Here is a 9,762-nt window from a genome sequence, read left to right as displayed (position 1 = left end):
TCACTCGCTTCCAATTTCCACGCTAAACACAATGATGAATATGTTGGAGAGCGATCCTGCCTTCTGGCTGCCTTCTCCCTTTAGGAACAAGCCATTTGGGATGGAGCAACAAAACCAAGGGCAGAAAATGGGCAGGCAGATGGAGAAGACCCATCACTCAACAGAGCCACCACTTTTATAAGTCAACACTCCCTTGATCATTCCAAGGAACTGGGATCAACGTCCCTGACTTTGCTCACTCTTGGCTAAGAGTGTTTGCAAATCCATCCCTGTGTTTCTGTATTTATTTCTTGCTAACTTCTGCCATAATGTGTCTTCCCTGCAGGAATAATTACGTGCTCCTGGGTGCATGCTGCAGGATGTGTGCTTGCATCTGCCGTCCTCTGAGCCCCCCCATTTCACCTTCCTCCTTTACAGCTGCTGCCTGTGACTTTAACATCTTCTCTTTGGGGTTTGGAGAAGGACGTCTTTGTCCCCAGGCTCATCCAGCTTGGTGAGGAGACCTGATGACTTCCAGGACCAAGGAGCCCTCTGGAGAAGGTTGGTGCATCCATGAGTTAGCCTTCAGTGCTCTTCCATCACATCATCAGCCGTGCCAAGGACACTGAGCCACCCCCAGGGGTGCTCACGTCTTGTCATCCTTTTGCCCAGGACATTTCGTGGTGCATCTGACAGATGGTCCTCCTGAAAATGACCCAGGTGTGTGCAGCTGAGAGAGCTGCAAAGGCACCTGCTTCTCCTGCCTGTTGCGTTCAGAGAGCTCCTAGGACATCTCCCTACATGTCTTCTGGCTTTTTGTTCGGATAAGTGCACAAAATGACATAATGACATCTCATCTCATCTCATCCCATCCCTCCAGCATGGAATAAAGATCAATGGCAGTTGTTGGACAACCAAAGAGTGTGAACCTCATCACGAGAGGGAAGGACGCCAAGGGAAAAGCGGTGAAAATGTATATTGTTCCCAGCGAGCTTGGAGAACATTTAAAACACAACAATGGAACCTGACTCCTTCTGAAAACCTCCAAAGCACTTAAAAATGGGAATCCGGTCTCTCGCCCCCTCTCCGCCCCACATACTCTGAAGCTTGTAACAATAGAAACTCTGTTCCTACGGGTTCCCCTACAAATGACCCCTGGAAAGCATCGACTGCTTCCTGTAGGCTCCTGCCATCATCCCTTCCCCAGTAATACCTGCATCTGCCTCTAGATCCGTAATCACATTTCCTTAATTGAGCTGTGAAGTAGGATTTACGTGACTCCATTTAGATTTCGTCGCTTGCCAATAAGGAGAGATAGTTATTTCAAATTAGACGCGAGGAACATGAGATTCTGATCTAAGGGAGAATCTAATATCTAATAATATGTGCCTGGCTATAGGTGATAATTTAAGATGAGTTTACGGAGCCCCTGTAATTACATTTTCTATGCGTGCTTTGTTGTGGTTACCAGGTAACAGCAAAGTGATTACATGAATATTTATGCTTGGCAGATTAGACACTGCTGATACATGGGATTAGCATCTTTTTTCCCCTCTTGTAATTCTTTGCACTAATATCTGGGACTCATATCAGGATAAAGGCGCCTCACCAGCAAAAAAAAAACCAAACCACTGCTAATCCCGTGCTCCTTATCTGAAGCATCAATTTGTTTTTCCCTGAAGCACAGCACTTGCATTTTGAAATACAAATGGGTCTTTCCTTCCTCCCTGATACATCCAGGATTGTTTAAGTCAGGTTGGAAAGCTCTGATCTTGCCTTTTGTAGAGGTTGTGCAACATGCCGTGTAGGACTATTTCTGCCCAACCTATACAACTTTGCATGTGTATGTGCATATGTGTGTGTGTGGATGGACACAGAAGAGGTTTGGCCTGCTCCTTTTGGGGAATATAAGTACAAAAAAGGGCACAGACACAGGAGTAAGTCACCAAGGCAAGGGTGTGAAGTTGCACTGTGTCATAGTGCCCACATCCGTGCTCTTACCCTGTGGTAAGCATGAGGTAATGAGAGGTGAAATCATGCTCCTTAATTAGAGAGGGTGGTGCTGGCTCATGTTTGCTGTGGTATGGGAGGGTGTGCATCATGCCGTCCGACAGACCGGCTCGTGCCCTCGCCAAATCCATCATGACTGCTCTGCAAGTCCCCCAGCCAACATCAGTGTGGAGTCACAAACTTGGATAACTACAGAAATTTTGGGATAACATGGATCTTTGGGGTGCCCAACTGGTTTGCTCCTCACCCTAGATGTGCTAATGGCACAGCAAGGGCCGTTTGGAGAAGGAAGGTTTTGGAAGGCCCTTCTGTCTGGCTCCCACTCGAGTATCAAGTGACAGCTGGGATGTAGATGATGACCTGGACAGGCTGGAGAGCTGGGCAGAGAAGAACCTAATGAGATTCAACAAGGGCAAGTGTAGGGTCCTGCACCTGGGGAGGAAGAATGCCAGACACCAATATAGGTTTGGGGTGGACCTGCTGAAAGGCACTTCTGAGGAGAAGGATCTGGAGGTCCTGGCCACCAATGTGCCCTTGTGGCCAAGAGGGCCAATGGGATCCTGGGCTGCACAGGGAAGAGTGTGGCCAGTAGGTGGAGGGAGGTCATTCTTCCCCTCTGCTCTGCACTGGTGAGGCCACAATTGGAATCCTGCATCCAGTTCTGGGCTCCCCAGTTCAAGAGGGACAGGGAACTACTGGAGAGAGTCCAGCATAGGGCAACAAAGATGACTGAGGGATTGGAGTGTCTCCCTGATGAGGAAAGGCTGAGAGAGCTGAGGCTCTTTAGCCTGGAGAAGAGAAGGCTGAGGGGAGACCTTATTAATGCTTCTAAGTATCTAAAGAGTGGGTTGAAGGAGGATGGATCTGGACTCTTTTCAGTGGTTGCCAGTGATAGGACAAGGGGCAATGGGCACAAGCTGGAACATGGAAAGTTCCATTCAAATATGAGGACAAACTTTTTTCTGGTGAGGGTGATGGAGCCCTGGAACAGGCTGCCCAGGGAGGGTGTGGAGTCCCCTTCTCTGGAGACCTTCAAGACCCACCTGGATGCAGTCCTGAGTGATGTGCTCTGGACAATCCTGCTTTAGCAGGGGAGTTGGGCTAGATGATCTCTAGAGGTCCCTTCCAACTCTGATGAATCTGTGATTCCGTGATGTCCCAGGGCTGCCACCTGCCTCCCATGTATTCTGATCAGGCAGTGAGACCCAAAACTTCCATCTCATCTCACAAGGGGGTTTTGTTCCACAGTACTCCTCTTTTGGGAATGCAAGACTCAGTGCTGCAAAAGTGGGGAGCACTTGTAAAGCCACTCAGCTGTTGGCTTACCCTGTGCCTCCCAGCCCTACCACTTCTCTGTCTTCTAACAGTCACAGCAGGCAGGAGGGGACAGGCAGAAAGTACCTGTAGCGATACAACAAGGCTTTAAACTATCTAGACTAGATATAAGGAAGAAATATTTTATGCTGAGGGTGGTGAGACACTGGCCCAGGTAACCCAGAGAGGTGGGTGATGCCTTATCCCTGGAAAGACTCCAGGCTATGTTGCACTTGAGACACTGGCCCAGGTAACCCAGAGAGGTAGGTGATGCCTTATCCCTGGAAAGATTCCAGGCTATGTTGGACATGACTCTGAGCAACCTGGTCTAGGTGAAGATGTCCCTGCTCATTACAGGGGCGGGGGTTGGAACTAGATGGTCTTTAAAAGTCCCTTCTAACCCAAACCATTCCATGATCCTATGTTTCTATGACTCTCTGACTTCTATGAAGCAAACTACCTAGCAAACTCCAGTTGATAATGAAGAACTGGCCTTTTGCCTTTGGCCCTGATGGCTGTATCTATAAGGGTCAATGCAAACTCCAGTTGATAATGAAGAACTGGCCTTTTGCCTTTGGCCCTGATGGCTGCATCTGTAAGGGTCAATGCAATAATACATACCACTAAAGAGCACTTAAATGGAACAGCCCCTTCTAAACTGTCTACTGGGAAAGGGCATGGTTGCAGAAGAGCCCTTGCTTTTGGCAGAAAAGGGAAAGTTGAAGAGAACAACACTGGATGGGAATCATTAAATTGAGTGTTCATGGTATAAATAGCTCATCCGTCAGCTAATCTGGTGTCCTCTCTTGTGTAAGTGTGGCCCAAGTGCTACGTGAGCTCAGTGAGAGTTGCTATTAGTCAGGGACCTGATTTTCCTCTCAGCATCGTTTCACCGAATCTGATCAAATCAGGAAGAACAACCCAACTGGCTTCCCAGGTCAGGAGAGAGGAGATGGTGGTCACAACAAGCCCGGGCAGCGATTACCCTCAGATCTGACACTGTCGTGGCAGAACCCATAGAGGCATTTTACTGGGCGTTATGCACTTTGACATTGTTATGATAATCCAGGTTGAATCACCCCAAGCTTAGGCATGGATTTGGTGGCCAGTGATTTCAGAAATGACTTTTATTCCATGATCAGGCCGCTGTTTGCCCATGAAAACGCTCTGGTTGCAAAACATGGGCCTGCAAAATGAGGGACGGGGGCTGAAGGCTTGGGATCTGATTTATTTCTAAAGGCTCTGCGTGGAGCTTTCAAGAGTGCAGAAACCTGCCCCCAAAAAGAGGAAATTATGTGAAGGGAGCCCGCTTTTAAGTAGAAAAGAAATCATTTGCTGAATGTTTTAGATACTGTTGATGTTCTCAAATTTAAGGCATGAAAAGAAACCATTTCTAGCAGCAAGGCTGTGAGCAGGAGCCATCTCTTTGATCTGTATCTGCACACAGTGGGGTGGGGCCCATGAATTACAAGGAAACGTAATGCGCTGTCATTCTTAAATAAAAAACACACCGGCTAATTAAATTGAGGCCCAGTGACCAAGCGACTGCTCTGCAAGTTTGGAAATCTCTATCCTGTGCAGCTCTGCGGCTTGGGATAAGCCACTTAACCTCTGTGTTTCCCAGTCCCCCTCCCCACAGCCTCCCCGTCTGCTGATGAAAAATTAAGTATGATTTACATGGAGTTGTATGAACCTATTTTCCTCATCCTTCAGGACTTGGGACTCTGACATTAATCAGAGCTGCACCCGCTGACATAGCATATGGTTGGCCTCCACATGTCCCCAGCCATCCAGGCTGCTGTCTGGGCTGGCTGCTCCTTGGGTCTCTGCTGGTCATCACCGAGTCAAAGGTTTGGAGACCCAAACGTTGGAGGACGTGGGTCAAGTAGGGAATGTGGTCCCATGAGACCATGGGAAACACTTAATTGCTCATTCTTCAACTCCCACACCGCGACGGGCCAGCCAGAACTTCCCCAAACACTGTCTTGACTTGGCCAGGATTTTCATATAAGAAATATTTACACCACGGAGCATTAGCCTAACTCATCCTGGATATATCAGATTGACAGAACATGCATATCTGGCCATCTGATGGCCAGCAGTCCTCCGGAAGCCACGGCTTTAGGTGGGCTGCTGAATGTCTGGAAATCCAGCAGATCATTTATAAAAGTAGATCATCATTAAAAAAACAGGAAGAACAGTATCTTCCTCGTGAAATCAGCAAACTACCTCAGCAAGCAATAGAATATGAGATTATCCCCAAAGCTGTAAAATGATAGATTAACAGTGAGACAACAGATACCAAGTAAAACAGACAGAGCAGTAGATCAGGTTAAAAGTAGTAGATGGCCATGTGACTCATGAAGGGAGGTTGTCCAATGCTGGTTTTTGCTGTTGTAGCAGATAGCCTGTTTGGTAAAGGATGAGCATACATCAAATCTCATCCAGTTTCCAATCACAGGAAATGCCTTTTCACCCGTGGGAAGGTTTCCTTGTTGGATGAAGAACTGGAGTTTTACTGCAGAAGAAGCTCTGGTATTTCTGGAGGGCAAGGTCAGATCAATGCCAGGCCAAGAGGTGTCTGTAAAATGCTCTCAGTCCGTGTTCAAATTGTACTTTTTCAGGGTCTGATATTCTCCTTTTTCGTTTCCAGCAGCATCTGGGAAGCCTAAGACACTAAACTGATAAATGACTTTCAATCATAAGCCAAATCAACGTGTAGGAGCCTTGAGTCCAACAAGGAGGACCTTACCCTCTTATTTAACAGTCACAGCACAAGAACCCCAGGTCTGCATTTCATCACCTCCAAACGGCATGAGAGTTTCTTTGTTAGGATTGTTGCTGCTCCAGGATCTCTCTGTGGTCCCTGGAGAAACCTTCAGTAAGTGATTCAGATTTCACAGCAGATGTCTATCTTTTTCCATGGATTAGGGAGGAGCCCCAGCACAGGTACCTCATTTAGGTTGGATGCTCCTCTGTGTCAGTGAACAAGGAGAGACAATCTCCAACACACTCCTTGACCTCACCAGGGGCTTGGGAAAACTGCAACGATGTCAAACACTCACCAGAAACAAATGGGACTGGGCTACCTCAGAAAACTTCATTCCTCAGGAATCTGGGATAACTAATGGCAATTTCCAATGTTACATTTTGGGTCAGTGCCTCTTGTCCCATCACTGGGCACCTCCAAAGGGAGCCCATCTCTTTCTCCTCTGCACCATGCCAGCAGGGAGCTACAGAGAGCAATAAAATCCCCCTTTTCCTTCTCCACCACTGCACCCACACAACTCTCAGCCTCTCCTTGCATGCCTTGACCTCCAGCCCTGACCAGGATTTGCTTCTTCAGCTGCATCCCTGGCCAGCCCCATCTGTCTGCAGGTTTGCATCACCCTCTTTGGAAGGATCTGCTTCTATGTCCAGGCAGCTGGGGAGCTTGGCAACATGGTTCTCCTTGGGCCATCCCAGCAATGCTGACATCTTCTGTGCCACCAGGACGTGTGATATCCAGGTGCCTGGGGTCCTCAGTGCAGAAGATGCAACCATGATGCTGGACAGTACCTGGACCACATGGGTAGACATGGTGCTTAGCGATATAGAATCATAGAATCATAGAATGGTTTGGGTTGGAAGGGACCTCAAGGATCATCTAGTTCCAACCCCCCTGCCATGGGCAGGGACACCTCCCACTAGAGCAGGTTGCTCAAGGCCCCATCCAGCCTGGCCTTGAACACTTCCAGGGATGGGGCAGCCACAACTTCCCTGGGCAACCTGTTCCAGTGTCTCACCACCCTCACAGCAAAGAATTTCTTCCTGAGATCTAATCTGAATCTTTTTTCTTCCAATTTAAAACCGTTTCCCCTTGTCCTATCATTACCCTTCCTGGCAAAGAGTCCCTCCCCAGCTCTTCTATAGGCACCCTTCAGGTATTGAAAGGCCGCCATAAGGTCTCCCCGGAGCCTTCTCTTCTCCAGGTTGAACAATCCCAGCTCCCTCAGCCTGTCTTCATTGGAGAGGTGCTCCATCCCTCTGATCATCTTCGTGGCGATATGGTTTAGTGGTGGTTTTTGTCAGTGTTAGGTTGATGGTTGAACCTAATGATCTGAAAAGTCCTTTCCAATCTCAACAATTCTATGATTCTATGACCATACCGGGTGCGTTTGAAGTCCTCTCCCTGGTCACCACCCCATGGCAGAGCTTTGTGGACCGACCCGGTGGCCGTTCCTTCCACAAAAGCTGCATCAACCCTTTCCACATCTCCCTGAAACCACAGTTGTTGAAGACAACCCGCTCTGTAATTTTGATCTCAGAGACATCAGCAGGGGACGGTCCAGGTTCCTCCTCTCCATCCAGCGATGCAAAACCAGAGACACCCCAGGAGAGCCAACGGGCCCCCGTGTAAACGAGACGGGGGTCTGGCGCGCAGTAAAGTGACCTGCTTTGCATTATCGAGTTTCCTTGCACACAGCCTGATTTATTAATTTTTGGAGCAATCTGCGCAGGGCTATATTCGCTGAGCTAATTTCAAGTGGCTTTTTAAAGCAAACAAACACAGGATTTCAGCTATTCCTCCTCTGCTGTCTCATCTCTAGCTGACAGCTTGCTCCAGCAGGAAAATACGACCCCAGGAGGACCGCCTTTCACCGCTGTGTATCAAAACAAACAAGGCGGGCACACAAAAAGGGACCCGGCCGCTAACCTCAAGCAGCTTCATTTCTCACACACAGTGCTGTCTTTCAAAGGAAACTGCCTGCCCTGCTGTGGCCGGCGCTTTCTTCCCTGTCGGAGCGTTTCAAGAGCGAAACCAAGGACCTTCTGAGCAGCCGGGTTCAGCTCAGCTTGCGCCCTGCGCACAAGGAGACTTTGTTCTGCCCGCAGGCGTGGTGGCCTCCATCCCCACGTGCCCACCATGGAGCAGAGAGCACTCCACGGCACCCCTCGGGGCGTTGCTACGAGCTGAGAAGGTCCCCTTCACCATGAGAGTCTGAACGCTGCTGAGGAATGGCTTCAAGGTCAGGTGGGATGGTGCTCTGAGCAACCTGATCTAGTTGAAGATGTCCCTGGTCACGGCAGGGGAGGTTGGACCAGATCAGGTTGCTCATAGCACCATCCCAACCTGACCTTGAAGCCATTTCTCAGCAGTGTTCAGGCTTGCACAGTGAAGGTGACCAACCTTCCAAGCCAAACTATTCTATGATTCCATTCTATCACTATGAAGTCACCAAGAGGAACCACCACAGGGAGCAACCACTCTTGGCCTGGGGTGTCTGACCACCAGATCTTGCTGGAAAGCACCCATCAAAGCCCAAATGTCCCAAGCTGTGCCAAATTTGAATCAATAGCAACGCTCCTCAGTCCTAATGGCCTGGGGGGGGCACTTTGTGGGGGAATATTGGTGTTGAGGGAGAGGTGGTTCCACAACCAAGGACTTTGCAGCCATCTCCTGCTGAGGACCACGATATGGTGAGACCTTCCGGGAGCCCAAGGAAGGAGTAAGATGCTAGGGCAGTGAGTGGGCAGAGCATCCTCTGGAGCTACGTCAAATGGTCAGTTGGTGCAGCGCGGGATTCGTGTTAGGAAATGAACCATTCAATGCTTCCCCATGTTATGAGAAGACTGAAAAAAAAAAAGAAAAAAGGCCATATTGTTGATTTGTATCCTAAATATTAAATTTTATGACCTCATCAAGCCCTGTTGCAATGGGGCTTCTAGCCCACAAGTGTAACACACGGGCAAGTCCTTTCAGGATGAGAACCTGATTACCTGCCAGAGTGTTTTGGGTTTTTTCATTATTATTTTTATTGTAAAAACACTAAAAATCCCTTTTATCTCTCCTGTTGCTGGCACAGCAGGTGTGAAGCGGTGGCCACTCTGTTGGGCCTGGTCAACAGTGCGAGATCATTTCCTGTCGTGGGGCTGGGAAATGATGGGAAACGTTTGGGGAAACGATGGGAAACATCCGACATCTGCAAAAATTCCCATTTCTGGGAAGAGATGCTTATTCCAGACTGCCTTCGGGACAGAGGAAAAACATGGTTTTCCGTGCGGAACTGCATTAAACAAGCTCTTGGGGAAACGTCCTCCCTTCTTATCCTCCTGAAATGCAAAGTAAAAACGGTTTGGGGTGGGTTGGTTTTTTTTTTCCAGATCCCACGGAAATATTACACCCCGATTTTGCACGCAGGGGGGGCGGATTCCCATTTTCGCACCGAATCTGCGCTTATAGGGCTATTCCGAGGGCAAGTTATACAGCCGGCTCGTTGGTCTAGGGGTATGATTCTCGGTTTGGGTCCGAGAGGTCCCGGGTTCAAATCCCGGACGAGCCCTGTTTTTTTTCCCCCCCCTCCCTTTTCTTCTCCCCTCTCTCCCTGTTTTCTATTCCCTCCCCACGCGTAAATTTCTCTTTTCGCGGTGGGGAAATTCGCGCGAAACACGCGCCACGAGCCGGATGGAGGCCCAAAA

At 48.9% G+C, this 9,762-nt stretch overlaps 1 non-coding gene across 1 annotated transcript; it reads left to right on the top strand.

Annotated features, from left to right (window-relative positions):
• Positions 1-9,554: 9,554 nt before the first annotated feature.
• TRNAP-UGG lies at positions 9,555-9,626 on the top strand. The gene has a single exon. It is a non-coding gene; the product is annotated as a tRNA-Pro (tRNA).
• Positions 9,627-9,762: the final 136 nt, after the last annotated feature.

Source organism: Calidris pugnax, unplaced genomic scaffold, assembly GCF_001431845.1.
Source record: "Calidris pugnax isolate Ruff unplaced genomic scaffold, ASM143184v1 scaffold270, whole genome shotgun sequence".
In the NCBI taxonomy this organism is placed as follows: Eukaryota; Metazoa; Chordata; class Aves; order Charadriiformes; family Scolopacidae; genus Calidris; species Calidris pugnax.
Note: the sequence above shows the minus strand (reverse complement) of the source record. Positions and strands in the feature narration are given on the sequence as shown.